Source organism: Cibotium barometz, chromosome 22 (genome assembly GCF_041138505.1).
Source record: "Cibotium barometz isolate CiBa-2024 chromosome 22, ASM4113850v1, whole genome shotgun sequence".
In the NCBI taxonomy this organism is placed as follows: domain Eukaryota; kingdom Viridiplantae; phylum Streptophyta; class Polypodiopsida; order Cyatheales; family Cibotiaceae; genus Cibotium; species Cibotium barometz.
Genome location: NC_141067.1, coordinates 32,228,691 through 32,248,311, shown reverse-complemented (window position 1 = coordinate 32,248,311; position 19,621 = coordinate 32,228,691).

The window sequence follows — 19,621 nt, the reverse complement described above, 5'->3', positions numbered from 1 at the left end:
CACACATCCACATTCATATTCATACATCCACATTCACATGTATACATCCATTTTCACATCCTCATTCATACATCCACATTCACATACATACATCCACATCCGTATCTACATCCATACATCCACATCCACCTCTTCATTCACATTCACATCCATACATCCACATCTACATACATACATCCACATCTACATACATACATCCATACATCCACATCTACATACATACATCCATTTTCACATCCTCATTCATACATACACATCCACATACATACATACGCATCCGTATCTACATCCATACATCCACATCCACATCAACATTCACATTCATACATATACATCTATATGTATACATCCATTTTCACATCCTCATTCATACATACACATCCACATACATACATACACATCCGTATCTACATCCATACATCCACATCCACATTCACATTCATACATATACATCTACATGTATACATCCACATCACATTCATACAACCATATTACATCCATTCTCGTCCTAACACATCCCATATACATCTTAACACATCCTAACTCATCTTAACACATTCTATCACATCTCATACACATCTTATCACATCTTTTTACATCTCATACACCTCTTATCACATCCTATCACTTTCCATACGCATCTTATTAAATCTTATCACATCTCATACACCTCTTATCACATCTTATCACATTTCATATCTTTTTTAAGAGAATTCTTATATTTGATATAAGATTTCTCTACACATTTATTTATGCATAAATTCCATTTAAGAAGACTAACACTTTCGAAATTAAAATCAATCTTTTATGCATCTTCTTATGCATAAATTCAATTTGGTAGGAATTACACTTTTAGAATAAAAGAATTTCTCTTATGCATCTAAGTTATGCATAAAATCCATTTATGAAGAAAATCACACTTTTAGTATAAAAAGAATATCTTTTATGCATACCTACATGCATGAAATTCAATATGATAAAAGTAATACTTTTACAATAAAATAATCAACTTTTATGCATACCTCTATGCATGAAATTCAATTATGATAAAAGTCACACTTTTATAATAAAATAATCAACTTTTATGCATACCTCTATGCATGAAATCCAATATGATAAAAGTAACACTTTTGATATAAAAATTTTCCTTTATGCATACTTCTATGCATGAAAATTAAAAATGATAAAAGTAACACTTTTGATATAAAAAATTTTCCTTTATGCATACTTCTATGCATGAAAATTAAAAATGATAAAAGTAACACTTTTGATATAAAAATTTTCCTTTATGCATACTTCTATGCATGAAAATTAAAAATGATAAAAGTAACACTTTTGATATAAAAAATTTTCCTTTATGCATACTTCTATGCATGAAAATTAAAAATGATAAAAGTAACACTTTTGATATAAAAATTTTCCTTTATGCATACTTCTATGCATGAAAATTAAAAATGATAAAAGTAACACTTTTGATTAAAAAAAAATTCCTTTATGCATACTTCTATGCATGAAAATTAAAAATGATAAGAGTAACACTTTTAATATAAAAAAATTATCCTTTATGCATACTTCTATGCATGAAAATTAAAATTTGATAAAAGTAACACTTTTATGTTAAAATAATAATCTTTTATGCATAGCTCTATGCATGAAAATCAATAATGCATAATATAAAAATCAATTTCTCTATGATTACAATGAATATCTTTCAATTAATCTAGGATGATAATTCCTAGAATATGGTAGGAAGTCCTCTTTTTATGCTTTGAATGAAATTATTTTATGCATAATTTTTATAAAAATTTTGCCATAGCTCCGCTGCTATGACTGATAAATCTCAATTTTTCTAAGGGATAAAGCTTATCATTAAGGAAATAATTAAAATGATCTCTAATTGGCTCATTAATCCATAATGGATTGAATCATCAATATACATAAACTAAAAGCATAGAAAAAAGCCATTAATTTGGCCTCAAGCATAGCTTAATCTTGGGTTAAGGAAAAGCTTTATGAAAAGCTTGATTTAGATTGAGAATGGGTCAAGAGTATGACCATTTCTTGAGTGAGAGAGAGAAATTACATAAAAACCATTAGAATTTAAACATAAATAAAAATTAACTTCAATAGCATTTATTAAATTATGTAACTCTTCACTACTATTCACCAATTAACTTCAATAGCATTTAAAAAACCATACCAATTAAGCTTCTCAAGCTTGAGAGGGGTTGAGAAGAGAGAAACATTGAGAATTATAGAAAAGATCAATATTCACTAATTACCTTACAAATTGCTTGATTCTTTGTTCACGGTAGAGGCCCCCAACCAATCAATTGGTTAAGTATGTTGATGGAGCCACTAATGGGGATTGAAGAAAGAGGGAAGCTCCAAAAACTAGTATATTATTAAATGAATTCACAGTTCTTGGCTTAGGTGGAGTAGAGTAACGATGCATAAACACTATCTATTTTTCAACAAGGGGGAGGCTTCTATTTATAGGAAAAATTGAGCTCCTAACCAAACAAACTGATTCTAGAATTTTCCAAATCAGTTTGGTCAATTTTTGACCATTTTTAGGTCAGTTAAGCTAACTTTTTGGAACTAGACTTGAATTAGGAGAGAGGAGAGATGAAATATCTCAATTTTTATGAGTTTAAAACTCATTCAAGCATGTGAAATATGCACCTCCTTTAAAGAACTCCCCTTCCTTACATATGTGTCATAATGGAATCATTTTAATATTGCTCATAGTTTTTTTACTAATAAATCTTGTACATTTTCAACTCTTCATCTTATGTGAAATATGCACCTCCTTTAAAGAACTCCCCTTCCTTACATATGTGTCATAATGGAATCATTTTAATATTGCTCATAGTTTTTTTACTAATAAACCTTGTACATTTTCAACTCTTCATCTTATGTGAAATATGCACCTCCTTTAAAGAACTCCCCTTCCTTACATATGTGTCATAATGGAATCATTTTAATATTGCTCATAGTTTTTTACTAATAAACCTTGTACATTTTGAACTCTTCATCTTATGTGAGCATTTACTCATTTTTGGATACCCAAAATATCTCATATTTTTAATATGGCTCATAGTTTTTTACTAATAAACCTTGTACATTTTTAACTCTTCATCTTATGTGAGCATTTACTCATTTTTGGGTATCTTCTTTTACAAATTGGATTTATCCTCCCTACACATGGATTTTTATGGATTTAAATGGTTTTTATGCTTTATGTCTTCTCTATAATGTTAGGCCTCATTACAAAAAGGCATTCCCCCCTCTTCTCTAGTAAAACCAACCTTTCTCTAACCTAGGTGAATGTTAAATTGACTAATGTCAAGTTTTTATAAATGTTGTTTTAATTAAATGGACAAATGTTTACTTTAGGATAATTTCAATACTTTTGGTGCACTTTTAATTAGTAAGAAATTTGAAAAATGGTCTGCCATACAAAGGAGGCTATGGCCATTTTTTTTTAGAAATTAGTGAGATAAAATTCATCTTTTATTTTCCTAAAAGAGTAATCCTTCTGGTTTCTATATTCTAAAAATTATTTTTCATGCATAGAAGTATGCATAAAGGATAAATTTTTATATCAAAAGTGTTACTTTTATCATTTTTATTTTCATGCATAGAAGTATGCATAAAGGATAAATTTTTATACCAAAAGTGTTACTTTTATCAATTTTTATTTTCGTGCATAGAAGTATGCATAAAGGATAAATTTTTATACCAAAAGTATTACTTTTATCAATTTTTATTTTTATGCATAGAAGTATGCATAAAGGATAAATTTTATATCAAAAGGGTTACTTTTATCAATTTTTATTTTCATGCATAGAAGTTACATAAAGGATAAATTTTTATATCAAAAGTGTTACTTTTATCAATTTTTATTTTCATGCGTAGAAGTATGCATAAAGGATAAATTTTTATATCAAAAGTGTTACTTTTATCAATTTTTATTTTCATGCATAGAAGTATGCATAAAGGATAAATTTTTATATCAAAAGTGTTACTTTTATCAATTTTTATTTTCATGCATAGAAGTATGCATAAAGGATAAATTTTATATCAAAAGTGTTACTTTTATCAATTTTTATTTTCATGCATAGAAGTATCGCAATGTTTTTGCTTGGGTACTTGAAGAAAGGATTCTAAACAGCAGGGTGGAATTCACACTAGGGGAAGTCTTGGGGATTGCAAAGAAAGAATTTCATGATGAGATAATTGATATTATACGAAGAAAAAGGCAGTCCATAATTGAATCTATTCCATCACAAGGGGAGGCAAGCACTTCCAAGACTCATGGAGTACAGGTACAGAAAAAGGAAGAGAGAGAAAATGTGGTGGAATGTAATCACTCTGCTGATGGGGCACGACAAGTGCGCTTTGTGGAAGAGGATGATGAAAAAGAAGTTCTTACAAAGAGTCATTACTCCAGGAGCCATTGGGCAAGAGCAACCACTGAAACCCTTGTCAAGATAGGTGATTTGGAAGAGCCATATGTCGCTCTAATTGATCATGGGTCTGAAATAAATCTTATGGCTAAAAATCTCTACAACAAATGTAAGTGGCCAATGGATGTGGATCATGGGTGGATGATTAAAGCAGCTAATAATTCATCTGGTGAGCTTTATGCAGCATGCCCAAATGTAAGGGTAACTATAGGGGATGTGAAGGATGATCAGAATTTCTTTGTTCAAGAGATGTCATCGTATCCCCTCATTCTTGGGCAACCCTACATTACAGCTGTAAGGATGGAAACAAAGGTTTTGGATGATGGTTCAGCATATGCAAGAATAAGGAGTAAAGATGGCAAAAAAGCTGTTCAGTTTTTGACAGTTTGCATTAATCATGAAAGGAATCGTGAGTCTCTTCGGGCACAGTCACTCCCAAAGATAAACAGAGAGTTTATGAATTACAGAGAGATGAGGGATTTTGGCCAGGTGCCATTGTAAAGCGGGATTCCAATGGTACAAGGGGAAATGAGTTCTCGCAGGACTCAATCAATGTAAATAGTTTTTCAGCAAATTTTCAGGGATTCTCCAGCTATGGATCACTGGTTTTTGTAAAAAGCAAAGATTTGAAGCGTGGCATGCAGAAACATATACAAAATGAACAAAAAGGTTTTGAGCAGTGTGGTCTTTTGGGAAAGAATGAGTTTATTTCAGGGGTGCTTGATGAGGTGTCATTTATAGATACTATGGATGTGCTTTTTGATATGGGAAGAGCATGCTTACAGGGTGGAAATGAAATGATAAAGGTGTCATCTGTGAGATGTATGATATAATCCAGGAATTTGAGGGGGTGGAATGTAAAAACATGAATTGTGAGATGGATGCTCATGTTGATACAAAGTACAAAACGGTTGCAAAGAAGGTGAAACCAGTTGCCTTGCCCTTGCCACCGGGAAGCAAGGAGAAGATAGATGAAGCTTCTATGCAGCCAAATCTTAGAGATCCGAAGAAAATTGGGCATAAATTTACTCAAGAAACTCTGAAAGAGCTGAAGATTGGTGAGAAGGATTTTCTGTTGCCAGTTGAAAGGGAATGCTTTGAGGAGATGCTTGTAAAACATGGGAAAGCTTTTGCCTTTCAGCCGCATGAGATAGGCTGTGTTGATCCAAGTGTAACAGCACCAATGGTGATCTTTACTGTTCCACATGTGCCCTGGAACCTGCGGCCAATTCCAGTACCAAAGGCTCTCTTGCCAAAGTTGATGGAATTACTAAAGGAAAAGATCAGGATGGGAATCTTGGAGCCTTCATGTGCCCCATATTCCAACAGATGGTTTACTGTACCAAAGAAAAATGGGACATTGCGCTTTATTCAAGACATGCAACCTGTAAACAAAGTCACAATCAGGAATGTGGGAGCAGGTCCAATTGTGGATGAGTTTGCAGAAGCATTTGCAGGGAAAGCTATATACTCTATGGGTGATCTGTATTCGGGATATGATCAGTTCCAGCTGGATATACAAAGCAGGGACTTGACCACAATGAGAACTCCTTTGGGATTAGTAAGGATGTGTACCTTACCACAGGGAGCCACTAACTCGGTGGCACATATGATGAATGGAATGAATAAAGTCTTACGGGACTTCATACCACAAAAAACTATGCCATTTCTGGATGATGTGCCAATAAAGGGCTGTGATGAGAAAGACAAAGATGGGGATTTGGATTCAAAGGGGTGCCGCAAGTTTGTGGCAAATCATATAAAGGATTGTGACATGATTCTATCCAGGCTTGAAGAAGTGAATCTTACTTTATCTGGGCAGAAATCAGTGTTTGGGGTTGGTGAAGTGCTAATAGTGGGACATCTTTGTAGTACTAGTGGACGCCGTCCTTGTCCAGCCAAAATAGATGCAATACAAAGAATGAAAGAGACATGCATTAATGTTACAGAGCTGAGGAGATTTCTTGGAGCATGTGTCTTTTATGTTATTTGGATCCCACATTATGCACATGTAGCAGATCCTCTTTATCAACTTTTGAGGAAAAATCAAAAATTTCTGTGGAGTGTAGTACATATTAAAGCTATGCGGAAGCTGAAAAATTTTCTCCAATCATCACCCACTTTGAGAAAGGCAGATTATGAGTGTGGCAGGCCTGTGATTGTTACAGTTGATACTAGTCCTACTGGGATAGGATGGGCAGTAGGGCAAGATGATGAGGATGATCATAGGTATGTAATTAGATTTGGAGCAAAGGTGTTAAGCTTTCGGCAACAAAAGTATCCACAGATCAAGAGAGAGTTATGGGGGATAGTCACTGCTCTAAAATGTGAAAAAGAATATCTTATTGGGGCATCTGTACTTGTGGAAACTGATTGCTTGCCACTTCTTGGGATGATAGCAAGTTGTACCACTCCAGATATTGCTATGCTTAGGTGGATTGCTTATATCAAGTCACTAAACCCTGAGTTTGAGCATATTGCGGGAAAAGATAATCCAGTTGCAGATATGCTATCAAGAGCTAGGTATGAAGATGAGAAAGAGATGATTAGTGACATTGATGATGTGGGTACAAAGTTCTATACTATAGCATATGCAAAAGGGGATCATATTTGCCTATCAAATGCACTTGAGTCTTTTATTGAGGAAATATATGAAGGAGATTGGTTGCTTATTAGTCAATATTTGAGTACTCTAACAAGGCAAGAAAATTGGTCTGACTCAAAATTTAAGAGGATCCGCAGAAAAGCATATGGTTACTTTCTAAAGGATGGGTATCTCTGGAAGCATCCTAAGCAGAGGAATGCTATGCCACAGAGAGTCATATGTGATAAAGAGACTCAAGGAAAGCTTGTGAAAGAATTCCCGGTTAGGGAAAATTTGGACTCAAAAAGGGGCCTTGTAAGAGATCCCTTGGGATGGTGATGTGGACAAAGCAAGCCAATAAATCCACATATAATATTGGAGGGCACGTGCGTCGTTTTTGAGTTCTTTATTCCATTAACTGACATGTAGGGTGTTTTTTAATTCAAAACAATGCATCTTGAGTATAGTTTTTTATTCCCACTATGGTGCCTTATTTTATTGAAAAAAGACACCACTCTCTTTCTTCATTACACTTTTGAATGTAACGAAGCCAACTCTGCTAACCGAACTTCGTCCCTGCAACCGACTATCTTGCATTGTCTCCCTCATTGTCTTCCCGATTGCACAACCACTACCACTCCAAATCCGAGTTTTTTTGAGCGGGAGGTTTTTGATTTTCTCTTCTTCTCAAGGCGGCAAGTTTTGAAAAAGGATGGAAAAGTATTTGTTCTTCATGCGCCATACCTGCTTGTGCATGAATAACAATCCCATTTCTTACCTTTTTCAAGTGAGAGTTGTGCTTACAAGTACTCTGTACATTTTGGTTCATCCAGGATACCAACAAGTTTGTTTAATGGACAAGGAGGTATTATTTAGTGATGTTGTCTTTTGGTTTTAATGAAGCAATCTTCTTCACGGGAGATAAGTGTAATATCTTTGGTTTTTTTTGGTTTAAGTGTGAGTTCATTATGCTTTTTGGTGTTGTTAAAGCACAGAACAATGCAATGGAACCTGTGCAGCAAAAGAGGAAAAAGGTGGACATCCACTTCCAAGTAGAACCCGATTATGCTCCCTGCTGTAAGAGAAATTGGTCTAGGCCAGCATGCGAAGCCCGCATTACTGAGCTTCGAAATGAAGGAAAGAAAAATATGGACCTTTGGTTGGATGGTAGTATTTACCCACCAGATCCAACCTCCTCTCAATCTCCATCATTCTTTGGATTGACAAGTTTCTTCAAGTTTGTGTGTGAGGGTGAAAATGGATTGCTTGGGTATTGCAAAAGACTATTTGGCCAATGTCAAAGTATCTTTGAAAGACATTTGAGTGATAGAGATGCCAGGATAAAAATGCTTGAAGGTGCGAATTTTTACTTGGCATCGATCACAACAGCTTTGCAAGCTTCAAACGAGGACAAGGCAAAAGTTTGTGCTGGGTTACAAAAAGAGTTTGATCATTTGCAGCAGACTATTTGTAAGATGCAGGACACTATTAAGGAGAAGAATGAAATTTTGGCAGTTCGAGAAATCAACAATTTCACATTGGAGAGTGAGAATGCACACCTTCGAAAACAACTTGAAAAGTTCAACAGAAAATTGCAATATTTGAAAGACACGCCATTGGGTGCTCGATTACGCAAGAGACAGATCAAACCATTGGAAGAACTCAATGTTGGAGGTGGCCAATGGAAGCGTCGTGTAAAAGCTTGCAGGTATTGGGATCTATAATTTCTTTGAGCACTCACTTTCATTTTCATCTTTAGTTCCTTTCTTGGAGATGGGGGATTGGGTGTGGGGGTGGTATAGTTAGATGAATGGTGGACTGAAATAGCTATCGTTGTTGCTTCAGGATGGTCACAGATGTTGTGGGTCCAAAAGAGCAAGGTTCTGATATATTTGGCAAAGTTCTGACAAAAGACATCGTGGAGTCAGCAATACAGCATCCTAAGTTTGCAAGACTTCGATCAGACATAGCAAAGCAATCCTTGCAGGAGGTGAGTGAAGCATTCACGCCTGCAGATGCACAAGGTATATGTGACATGGCTGGTATAAGCACAAAGTCTTACAGGATGTTGTTTAATAAAGTAAAAGAGGGTTTCAATTGCAAGCTTGGAAAAAAAACAGTAATTCCCATTCCAAAACCATTTCACGTAAACAAAGCTCGAAATATTCTCAACTTGGGAATGGTCGAACTTGTTGGAGAGCCTTGTCACGTGTCTAGCACATTGACAGTGACAAAAAAGAGCGGGGAACAGAAAATTATAGAGCTTACAGAGTTCAACAATTTCATCATGGATGTTCGGAAATTACAAATGGCTATGGTGAAATTTTATGACATCAGTGTACATGAGTGCAATGGAAGGCTGCAATTTGTTTTGAAACTTGATGAGAGTGAGGTGATCAAAGGACAGAAGCTGGAAAGGGTTAGCATTACTTTAATGAATAGAGCTTTGGATGCAAGTATTAGTAATGCTGATGAGAAGCACTTTAGTGTACAATCCGAAAATGAGATTTGGTGGCTGGCTGCATTTGAGGTGACGTGCTATCCATTTTTAAATAAAGAATATTATGTTGCTATCCACTTGTTATGATGTTGTAGACAATCTAACAGTTGTTGTTAACAGGTTCCAACAGAGACCCATGAAATTCTGAAGTGGTACTTCAACCAGACTGAGCTTCCTTTCACTATCCAGCAGCAATCGAATGGCGAAAAGCTTTATGTAGAAGGATATGGTGAATATGAGGTTGAATGGCACCTGGCTGCAGATCTTAAAACCTTGAAATGCATGTTTGGTATTTCCCAAGGAGCAATGGCCAAGTATCCTTGCCTGTATTGTATGACCGAACGAGGTGTCTCCAAAGGAGGAAAAGAGAGAGAATGGAAATGCCTAAATGCAATCAGTAATAGGCGTGAACCCCCAAATCGTGATGCTCCAGGAGTGGATCCTACTTGGGATCCAATTCTTCCTATCCCTTTGATCAGAGTTCATATTTGTGTTTTGCATGCGCTGGTTAGAATAATTGAGAAACTAGTCTACATGTACATCGAATTTTCATGGAATATGAAACCAGCAGTAGAGAGTGAAAGAACTATTAAAAAAATAGAGCAAGTGCTTTCAGATGCAGGTTTACATTGTGGTCAAGTGAAGATTGAGAAGGACTTGAGAAGATCAGGGAAGACCGGAAATGTTCCTAGCAAACCATGTTTTGGAGGTGCAAAAGCCAGAAAGTTCTTATCTAATCATACCCAGAGAGGTCATCTGGGTACAGATTTTGAGGTGTGGAGGAAGCTTCATGCAGCTGTACCTGACCGAGGCTCTTCAGGACAAGCAAGGGTGGCAAAGGCCAAAGCGTGGTTGGCACTTGATCGCCTAGCACCTTTGTTGCAAAAAGCAAGGTTTGAAGATGGGGATGTTGAGAAATTTGAGGCAGTTGTGACAGAGTTCTACACTAGCTATGAAAAGGCATGGGGTGCGACAAACTTGACACAATACATGGTTATTACTTGAAAACCTACAACTTTGAGTATTTTTGTTGTTCAAAAAATATTGTACGATACTAAATGTCTTGTTGTTGTTGAGCATTTGTAGCACATTTTGCATGCACATGGAACCTTTTTTGCGGAAGAGTTTGGAAGCCTTGGGATTTGGTCTACCCAAGGCATGGAAAGATCTCATTGGCAAGCACGTTGTGCCTATCAAAAGGGCCACTCAACATGGAGGAGGAATAAAGAAAAGTAATCCCATGAAGCAACTATGTCAGTGGTGGTATAGGCGGATTCAAGTGAGGGCTCGTGTGAAGATCAAACATGCTGAATCAGCTGTGTCATGTGCAATAAGAAAGGTTCAGGCTGAACGGAGACGTTCAATATATGTCTCCTCACAGGGAAAGCAGAATCATGCTGAATGGCTAAGACAACGACAAAGACAGGGCAGAGTGTGGAAGAAAATTGATCATTGAAATATATATTGTAAAACAATGATGTAACTGTGAAAGATTTTAAAAGAACAAGAGCTTTCATCTATGTCCCATATAAATGTTTCCAATATATATACATTTCATAGTTTGCAATGGTAAACAAGAAGAGTATTGAGAAATATGACAAAACTTCTTAGCAATTGGAACAATCTAAATTTGTTAATCTGGAACAGAGACTTCCCCCAGCCGAGCCTTTTTTGTTGACGTTTCTGCATCATCTTCTTCATCCTCTATCAATGGCACAAGAGGGACCTTTGGCCTTGCTGTTCTAAGAAGATGCTTCTTCCCGCAATCACTCAACAGATTAGGATCTGTGATTCCACATGCCAACCCGTAAGCAGCATATGTTAAATAATATTTACATCTTAACGAATATACTCCAGGTCCCTCTCCAAAAATTCGAACAGCTGCTTGCCGCTCCAGAAGTATTGCCTTGTTTGCATTCAGCCTTACGTGGTAGCCACCTAAATACCTGGATAAAGTCTTTATCGCCATCAGAGGAAAACTGGCGTTGTCCTTGGAGTAGCTAGCGTGAAATATCACAATTTGAGGGAATTTTAGGCGGTGTATATATGTTCCTAGTGTCGAATCGTGGCCCAATCCCGCCATACGCTTGCCTGAAGCACGTTTGAGGAATGTGTCTTCATATATTTCCAACTGAAAAAATAAAGGAGCATTAGCCAGAAACAACATCACCAAACATTTCAGGACAAAGTTGATAAAGCCAAATCCACAACAAAAAAAAAACTAACCTCTTGGTTCTCATCTGCTTCAAGCAAGGCGTCTTGCCATAAATTAGTGCTCGAACTAGGAACGGTTTCCGCTGACTTATTTGGCACATCCCTACACCCTCCCATGTTGGTGATATTCAGTCTATCCCTTGCTTCTTGTAGCTCTTCCTCTGTGGCATCTTTTCCTTCATATCTAAGGGCATCAGCATAGATCATATTTAGTGTTGCTGCAGCAGAAAGGAACTCGGTGTCTTTCACATGGCTATCCACTAGTAGGTACTTGTCTATCCCATCATCATCTACAAAATTGTCATCGACCTCCAGATTCTGGGCTATGAAAGCTATGCAATGATCCTCCCTTAAGTTAAATACACGTTGTATGTCTGTCAGCAATATATACTCTGAATCTCCTACTTGGTAGGAGGGGAGTAATGGCGTTGGAATGGGGGAGGAGTCATCTGATTCAATCACAAGCTGACCAACATCACTGTTTTGTTCTCTAACTGCCTCAATATCAACCACCAAACTGAGCTTCCTCTCTTCTTCAACATTGAACTCCTCAATGACATGAGGAGTGTCCTCCTCTTCAGCAGCATCCTCAACGATGGGACTAGCCTGACGAGAAATCGTGTCTTCACTTTCAATTTTTGCAGGTGGCTCTATACATTCTTCATCTGTTAATTGCACGTTCATGTGCAAGAAGCATAAGAAGGCGTAGGAGTATTCCATCAAGCGGCATTTTCTTTTGTGAAAAGGGCATAGCAAGGCTCTCTTCTTATCACATGGCACCTTGTGCCAATCCCTGTTTAACCTCTGCTTCTTCTCCGGCGACACCTTGAGATTAAAATGAATGTGACTTTTTCCATCAATCATCATTGGTTCTTCATTTGTGAGCTCGTCAAACTCTTGCTTTGCCTCTTCGAAGTATCCATGATGGCTAGACAATGTATCCTCCAGAGAAAAATCGCAATTGAACATCAACGAAATTGCAGGGTGCAAATCATGATGTCGACATTTGTAGAGGAAGTCATATAATAGAGTTGCAGGTGTTTCTTTAATCTCTTCGTCCACATCAAATTCGACTTGAACTTGTGCCATGGCTGAATTCAAGTCTGTAGAAAAGACATGGAAAATATTAGTTCAGGCAATGAATCAAGAGACTGTCGATCTTAAACAACAAATCTCTGTGTGGTGTAAATGGATTCAACATAACGCGAGAGGAGATGCCAGAGGAATCCAGGTATTCCTCCTCGCGTTGTAGTGAATCTATTTTCCCTAACGCAAATAAAATTGCAGCTAAGTCAAGGACCTCTTCTCGCGTTATGGTGAATCGATTCACCATAATGCGAGGAGGAATATTGTGCTTCCTATGGGACCTTCGCTCGCGTTATGGTGAATTGATTCACCGCAACATGACGACTTTATCATCCTTTGGCAATGCCTCTAACGTTATGGTGAATTAAAAATAAAGATAGTTCTCCAGTACCCATACTGAGAGAGGAGGTGTCAAACGAATTAAAATACTCTTCTTCGCAGTCAATTCACCATAAGGCGAGGAGTCATAGGTTTTCAATTCACCTTAACGCGATGAAAAGACAAAGCAAGAAGTTCTCCACGACTGAAACCAAAACAACGAAATAACAAAAGAAGAAAAAAGCACAAAGGAGATAAAAATACCAGGAAAACGAATTGTATACAATCGTCGCAGGAGATGGAGATGAAGGAGGTTGGAGGTTTGTCTTTGACGTTGGATACAGGAGGATGATTGATGAAGGAGGGTTGGAGGAGATAGTCAGTCGTTGATGGAGATGAAGGCCGTTGGTGGGGAGATAAATGAGAATACGAACTCCAAGAGAGGCAATAAATGAGATGAGTATCCTAGAAAATCCGTTTTTAATGCTACGCGACACGTCAGCGCCGCGTTTTCACCCGCCATTCCATGAATGCCACGTGGCATCCCGCCGTGTACCTAGCACGTGTACAAGCTATAAAGTTTAATCAAAGCCCTTTTTAATGCTATATGACACGTCCGCGCCGCCTAGTCGCCCTGGCAGCCCGCCAGCATGTGTGTTCGCTCTAAAGACTAATCAAAGCCGTTAATCACGCCACCTTTTCGTCCTCTTATCGATTTTGCCTTGTCCGTCCTCCTGCTTGCCTCCAGGTGACTTCCGACTACCGCCACAGTACTGAACCGACTTTCCAACTCCTGCACGACAGTCTCCATCCATTCACACGCAAGAAATGTAAGTTCTTGTATAATACTACCGCCACAGTACTGAACCGACTTTCCAACTCCTGCACGACAGTCTCCATCCATTCACACGCAAGAAATGTAAGTTCTTGTATAATACTTGATTGTTTTGTAAGTTTCTTGTATATTGCTTGTTTGTTTTGTTTTTTCTTCGACTGTTTACCTTGTGCCATTGTTTCTTCTTCGACTGTTTGCCTTCTGCCGTGGTGATTCGATTCACCTTAAAGCACACGACGGGCCATTAGAATCTCAATAAGCTCCATGTCTTATGGTGGATCGAATCACCATGGCAGAAGGCAAACGTAAGAGATTCGCGAAAATCGATTCACTATAACGCGAGGAGGATTGTTTTGCTTTGACTGGCCCTTAGACTCGCGTTATGGTGAATTGATTCACCATAACGCATGACCAAGGGACAAAGGATTCACGATAATCCACCTCTTATTGGTGTCAATTAATTCACCTCCTACACGACAGTCTCCATCCATTCCCACTCATAGAATGTGATGAAAGTGTATTACTTGATTGTTTTGTGAGTTTCTTGTATAATACTTGATTGTTTTGTTTTTCCTTCGAATGTTTGCCCTCTGCCATTGTTTTCTCTTCAACTGTTTGCCCTCTGTCATGGTGATTCGATTCACCGTAAAGCAAACGACGAGTCATTAGAATCTCAATACTGCTCTATGTGTTATGGTGAATCGAATCACCAAAATGCAAGACGGAATGATAAGAGATTCGGGAGAACCCTCCTCCCGTTGTAGTAGATCGATTCACTATAACGCGAGGAGGATTGTTTTGCTTTGACTAGCTCTTACTCTCGCGTTATAGTGAATCAAATCACTATAACGCAAGATCAAAGCTCAAAGGATGCACGATAATCCGCCTCTTATTGGTGTCAATGAATTCACCATAATGCGAGAAGGATTATTGTGTTTCTGTGGGCCTTCATCTCGCGTTATGGTGAATGGATTCACCGTAACGCGAGGAAGTGCATATTGCTTTCTTGGCCACCCTCTCTCGCTTTATGGTGAATTGTTAATCGTGTACTACTGAATAGCAAAGTTTTCTGCTTTTTCTTGCGTTTTCAGATGGCTCGTGTAAGGCATACAGCTAGACCCATTGACAGTGCAGCTCCCTCATCTACTGGGAAGAAGATGGGCGTTCTGAAAGCCTCAAGATCAAGAAAATCAAGCAGTCCTTCCCGATTGTCCAAAACGCAGCCTAGACTAAGGCGTTTCGCAGAGCATTCGTCAGCCCTGCGAGAAATCAAAAAGTTTATGAAGCACCCGACAGCTGCTATTCCCAGATTGCCATTCCAGAGGCTTGCCAGGAGAATTTGTGAGCAGAATGGAATTTTGTTTAGGTGGAAGGCATCGGTCTTGTTTTGCTTGCAAGAGGCCACAGAAGATTGGATGATCGAATTTTTTTTGGATAGTTACGTTCTTGCTGCCCACGCACACAGGGTGACAGTAATGAACAAAGATTTTTTTAGCCTAATGGCCCTTCGTTTCAGATACGATAAGTTACTTAGACCAGTTACGTTTACTGATGAACGAATGTTACAAATTTTGGATGTCCGGCCTGTACAAAAAGTGAGAATTGAAGAGGTGACCAAGGGAGGTCCAGATCATGCGCATCAGACTCGGGCAAATTTAATGACAAGCGCTCAAAGGGAACATCAAGCTGCAATGCTTGCATTGCAAACAAAAAGGGAAAATGTTCGCGCACTCCATGCCATGAATCGGGAGGCGCTGCAATTTTTGTTGCCGGAGTTCTATGTACCCTTTAATATTAGAGGGCATAGATGTTATTTCCCGATTCATGCTGAAGAAATCAACATTTTGTTTGATCCCAAAACTGAAGTCAACGACAAAGTGCTCAGATGTGTTTTAAGGTATACTCTTTTCTCTGTCCTCCCACAATTTTTCATTCTTGGCTCTTAAAGTTGATGCCTCACTCTTGATATGTTTCCTTGTGAAGTTTTGTTATTTCGCTATTACCCGAGGATGTACAGCAACGAGTGTTCCAGATTGATTCACTGGTCTCAACACTGTTGCTAGTAGAGTCAGTTCCGTACCTCGATGTGCTGAACTGGTTTCGGGAGGTCCAGCTGGACGATGCCCGAGTATTTTTTTTGGCATATCATGAAAAGTGAGTTTGTCTCTCTCTCTCTCTCTCTCTCTCTCTCTCTCTCTCTCTCTCTCTCTCTCTCGCATGATGTTTATAGGAATCACCGTACACGAGTTATATAGTGCTTCCTTTGGATTGAAACTAATAGAATTCTATTGTGCAGTTCCCATTGGAGTCTTCTACTAGTCGACGTGCAAGAAAATGTCATTTACCTTGCAAATTTGACATCTGGTGTCCATGGAAATGTTTTACTGTAAGTAAAAATCATTAAGATACATATTATTGTTTGAGTTAGAAGTCCGGATTGATCAGGATAATGATTGGTCTCTGTTTACAGTGGAGTCAGGAAACTAATGGCAGCTTACGAGAGCCTCAGCATGGACATCGACACCCTGGATCGATCGACCATCCGTAGGGTTAGTGTCCCCAAACAAGAAGATGGCTACAGCTGTGGGTGGAGGGTTGCACTTAATGCAATGTTGCTGCTACGAAGCATTTTTCAGCTCCCTTCAGAGAATGTAAGCATTTTTCAGCTCCCTTCAGAGGATGTAAGCATTTTCAGCTCCCATACGCATTTGTGCTCTTGTTTATCTTCTTATATATTGTCATGTTGATCTTATTTATGCCTTGATGAATTGTGATGGCAGTTTCCATCAATGTCTCGCTACGTGGACCTAGACGTCCAAACGTTTAGGGAGGAAACGATTGCAAAATTGATCGAGGTCGCTGAAGTTATGCCTCCAGACGGGCCAGTGGACTTCATCCCGCCAAATCCACGAGGGGGGATAGGCCCCCCTGAGCCTCTTACATGGGCTCCATACTTGGGAGAAGAGCCCTGGCTCCATCCTGAAGCCGATACCTATGGGTTCCAGCCATAAATAGTTTTTTCCTTCTTCCAACAAATGTACGTTTGTAAATATGCAGCTATACATGTATTGGAGGGAGAACATCAAATGTAAATACACTTATCATTTGAAAATCAGAGGATCAAATTTGCTACTGTGTTCCTTCACTGCTTGCTTTCTTACTTTAAGCCTTTTTTTGTGTACATAAAAATTCAATTGGGGAATTCTTGCCTTCATTACATTGTTTTAAACAATAAAGCATTACAAAAGCAATGTTCTGAATAGATAAGTTTATTGCATATGGAAAATACATTGTCACCGTATACATGGTCACATCATATATCTTCTAGTGCCTCCAATTCATGTGGGGCTGCAACATCTTTACAAATGATCTGATGCTCTCTTCTTTTACTTAGCTTCCGACCATCGAGCTTGAAGCAAAATTGATCTGGAGGATTCTGAATAGCTACTTCTAATTCCTTCCTAACATATTCGAGAGTCCAATTCTCTTCCACTTCCAATGTCAAAGATGGGTGACCCTGTCGAATCATAACTATATCTATCAAGCAAGAGTGGCTGCCATCTCTTGTATCTTGGTCCATGCTTTCCCAGTTGTTGTTGATCCATCGCCACCTTCTATAAGTAAATGGCATGCACAGATGTTGCCTGGCAATATAGTATCTGATTCCAAAATATCATTAGGATAATTTTTCGAGTATAATCAAATAAGCGTTGTAACTGTTTCACAAAAATACATTTTAATGTTTTAACACTCACTGAAATGCAATGTCGGAGGTGTTCAATCGACATTCGATCAAATCATCTCCCTTTGATGATTTCACTCTCCAACCTTTGTCAAACAAATGATCAAGCCAGGCTTCATCTACATCTTTGTACACAAAAGTTGTTCTAGTTTTTCTCAATTGTTTACAATCAGAAAATAAATGAACAAAGCATGCAATTGGAACAAACAAACTTAAGTGCACATTTCTTGCACCAATGCTAGGCTTCATAGCACATTTAATATCATTAAACATTTTGGTCCTGTATGACTCTATCACTTCTGTGTCAAGCAATGGCCACTCCGGACTATCAAGTGCGGGCAACGGAATACGTTCCAACTTTCCATGTCGACTCGATTGAGTGGGCAAGGTATAAAATGAGTCATAGAAATATGTTCTACTTCTTGCGAGATCACTTGGTGCACGACCTTCATATTGAAGTTCCCCCACCTCACCATGTACGACATTCAAGAACCCCGTCAAGCATTGTGCAGGCTCCCACTCCTGAAGATTGGATGGGTACAAATCTGTGCAAGGCAGAAAAATGTATATCAATCACCTTATTTGCAACATTGAAATACAAAACACAAGCACTTACAATGTGGTCTGTGTCTTGGAAGTCCTTCCAATGGTCCCACGTTGATCTCTTTTTGCATGAATACATGCTGGATCAACACTTCTTTGACAGTTTTCCCTCCTGGTGCCATCTTAAAGTCAAGGATCCTTCCTTTCCAATGTTTGGCCAAGTCTTCAGATGCCTTTCCCTTCACTCGGTAGTGGCCTTGTTTTCCTGGCTGCATAGTGACCCAAGAGTACTTCCTGTATACTTGGGGAATCCATTCTTCGTTCTCGTCTTTTATGTTATACAACACAACAGATGAGATACTGCTCCTTGCTCGTTTCAGTCCACTTTCGGGTGCCATGATAGAATAACAGACGTATGAGAAAGAAGAAGTAGCAGAAAGTGGATGACTGGGCTAACCGCTTTTGTGGATCAAGGAGGGAGGATGAAATGAGGGACGGTGTGTTCTTTTTGGGCGCCAAAGATGTTTCAAGATTCAAAAGTGGAACCAAGTTGAGGGAATAACCGGGAGAATGTGTATCTATCTATTCCAAGCATTCAAGCTTCATTAGTTCTAGGGGTGGTGGAAAGAATTTTTTAGTGCTCCACGTCTAACACAGGAATGTGGAAAACATTCTTTTATTGTGTTAGTTTCTGACAAAAAAACGGTTTTAAATATTTTAAGACAAGGTGATGGTTTTTTTTAATATTTCATGAAGATAAGAGTTTCTCCACGTTTTGGGTGGGTTTGTACAGAGGTCCCACCACCGGTGAATCTCGTTCGTAGATTACATGTCACTCAATCTATGTGTCTATTATTATATTATTGTTGAAACAGCCCTCTTTTGAGTCCAGAATTTTCCTAATGATGAGAGTCTCTGGGCTGGACATAGAAGCGTATGGGCCACCTTTACCAAAATAAAGGAAAAATATTGGTGGAGAGGAATGTACAAGGATATTTCCCAATATGTGGAAACATGCATAGTATGCCAAATGTACTCAAATGTGCGGCATCGTGATGGCTTGCAACCAACCTACCCACCTGCCATGCACTACAAATGGGTAGTGGATCTAGTTACAATGCCTTTGGGAATTTGGCAGATGCGGTATATAGCACTTGCAAGAGAAGATTTGACAAATCAGGTAGAAGGGCGTGCTCTTAGAACAAAGAGTACGGAAACAGTATGCAAATTTCTCTTGGAAGATGTGATCTGCCGATATGGTTGTGTTGGGAAAATAACAGCTGATAGGGGTGAGCTAGATGTTGAAGAAGCAAGGGAATTCTTCTCT